General features: G+C 47.7%; 1 long non-coding RNA gene across 2 annotated transcripts; it reads left to right on the top strand.

Moving 5' to 3' along the window:
- The first annotated feature begins 10 nt into the window (after window positions 1-10).
- On the top strand, window positions 11-1,382 carry LOC123078249 (uncharacterized). Of its 2 annotated transcripts, none has more exons than XR_006437225.1 (2): window positions 11-391; window positions 549-1,382. It is a non-coding gene; the product is annotated as an uncharacterized lncRNA (long non-coding RNA). The 2 variants fall into 2 exon arrangements; XR_006437226.1 differs by having other exon boundaries at window positions 11-481.
- Window positions 1,383-2,541: the final 1,159 nt, after the last annotated feature.

Genomic DNA, 2,541 nt, shown 5'->3' with positions numbered 1-2,541 from the left:
CCACGGCCGCGCCGCCCCTCCCCAGGATGCCGTCGTGCCCCTGGCCGACACTCCGCCGCTGGCCATCGGGCCTGCCGGATCGCCACGCCGCCCCACCTCCCTCCCAGCTCTGGCTACCAACCCCGACCCCCGGCGACCTCCTTCTGTGCCGCGACGGCTGGATCCACCCTCCCCCTCCCCGGCAGCCACGGCTCGCCCGCTAGCTCACGGAGGCCTCCCCACCGTGGCCCGCCCCACGCTGTCGTGGCAACCTACCCTTGCCGGCTCCTCCCATGGCGGTCGCCCCGGCGTCATTGATGAGGAGGGCTGACGGCGACCTCCCTCGATCTCGTCTCCCGTCGTTGTCGCGGCGACGGATCTGTCGTTGTGGGCGCCGGCAACTGTCGCAGCAGTGAGCCCCTTCTGCCCCCTCACCCATTCTCCTCCGCTACGGATCACAAATCAGTAGCCTTCGGGCAGGACGACGACGTTGACGCCTCCTGTGAGAACATCAACTATGTCACCCCATTACTCTCCAATCATCACCTGGTTCATCTGTGATTTGGCAGGGACAAGTTAAGGGATGACAGGCGTGTGTGCAATCAGTTGGAACAATGCATATGCATCAATGAGCCATCAATCTTCAGCAACGGATTGGATGCTCATTGTGGATATGTAGCCAGTCCTCGTGTTGTTCTTCTTCGTGCAAAATTCACCAACAATGAAGTGCAGGTTACTCCTCGAGGCAGGTCATTTCCATCCTCGGTGCAGTTAACTGGCGTGCAATTTTGTTAGTGAGGGGAAGCGGTTCTGCAACTTGCATGCGCCATTTCACCGGAAGGAGTCCACTTCTCGGACAAGCAGCAGGAATTTTTCCCGGAAACATGACACAGCGGTACAGCTGGATCCCATGGAGGTTCAGATTCTTATTTCAGCGTTCATATTTGCAGTGCATTGCTTGTTTGTCGAACAAAAAAATGGCTATTCATTCTGGCGCTTTTCTCTTGCATTCAAAAACTTGTTATGGCTTAAGGAGTGCAGTTAATTGTTGGGTGTTGTACTCTTGACTTTGTTGTGTAGTGCAGTTCATTTGTAGGCATAGGCGAACAACAAAAATGACAACTAAAACAACAGGAAAAACACACAGAAAAGACATGCAGTCCGCTCGTCTAGTCCTTGTGGTTCATTGCTAGCAAAAATCTTTTATATTGTGTTTGTTGCGGTTCACTTGTACCTCGCGTGGGTATATTGAAAAATGTTTTTATCAGTTTTGGTGGGCCTGGAGGTTCACTCCATAAAATAATGCAGCTCGCTTTGTAATATTTTCTATAGCAACAACGGTGCACAATGATGCTGTGCGGCTGGTACCGACATGCGGTTCAATGTGATGTTTTTAAAATTCATTCTGATGTGTTGCTGGAGTTTTGTATGAAGTGCAAATTACCCCTCTATATGTATGAAGTGCAAATTGTTTCGTTTGTCTCAAAATCCAGTCGACTACATCAACACCTGCAGTGCGATTGGTCCTCGGATGTGTGATACGTCTTCAATGTATCTATAATTTTTTATTGTTCCATGCTATATTATATTCTGTTTTGGATGTTTAATGGGTTTTATTATAGATTTTTATATTATATTGGGACTAACCTATTAACCGGAGGCCCAGCCTAGAATTGCTGTTTTTTTGCCTATTTTAGAGTTTCGCAGAAAAAGAATATCAAACGGAGTCCAAACGAAATGAAACCTCCGGAAACGTGATTTTCGAAACGAACGTGATCCAGAGGACTTGGACCCTACGTCAAGACATCAACCAGGAAGGCACGAGGTAGGGAGCGCGTCCTCCACCCTCGTGGGCCCCACGTTGCTCCACCGACATACTTCTTCCTTCTATATATACCTACGTACCCCCAAACTACCAGATACGGAGCCAAAAACCTAATTCCACCGCCGCAACCTTCTGTACCTGTGAGATCCTATCTTGGGGCCTTTTCCGGCGCTCCGCCGGAGGGGGCATCGATCATGGAGGGCTTCTACATCAACACCATAGCCTCTCCGATGATGTGTGAGTAGTTTACCTTAGACCTTCGGGTCCATAGTTATTAGCTAGATGACTTCTTCTCTCTCTTTGGTTCTCAATACAAAGTTCTCCACGATTCTCGTGGAGATCTATTCCATGTAATCTTCTTTTGCGGTGTGTTTGTTGAGACCGATGAATTATGGGTTTATGATCAAGTTTATCTATGAACAATATTTGAATCTTCTCTGAATTCTTTTATGTATGATTGGTTATCTTTGCAAGTCTATTCGAATTATCAGTTTATTTTGGCCTACTAGATTGATCTTTCTTGCAATGGGAGAAGTGCTTAGTTTTGGGTTCAATCTTGCGGTGTCCTTTCCCAGTGACAGCAGGGGCAGCAAGGCACGTATTGTATTGTTGTCATCGAGGATAACAAGATGGGGTTTATATCATATTGCATGAGTTTATCCCTCTACATCATGTCATCTTACTTAAAGCATTACTCTATTCTTTTGAACTTAATACTCTAGATGCATGCTAGATAG

This window comes from Triticum aestivum, chromosome 3D (genome assembly GCF_018294505.1).
Source record: "Triticum aestivum cultivar Chinese Spring chromosome 3D, IWGSC CS RefSeq v2.1, whole genome shotgun sequence".
Classification (NCBI taxonomy): Eukaryota; Viridiplantae; Streptophyta; class Magnoliopsida; order Poales; family Poaceae; genus Triticum; species Triticum aestivum.
The sequence above is the reverse complement of the archived record's forward strand: the minus strand, read 5'-3'. Positions and strand labels throughout refer to the sequence as shown.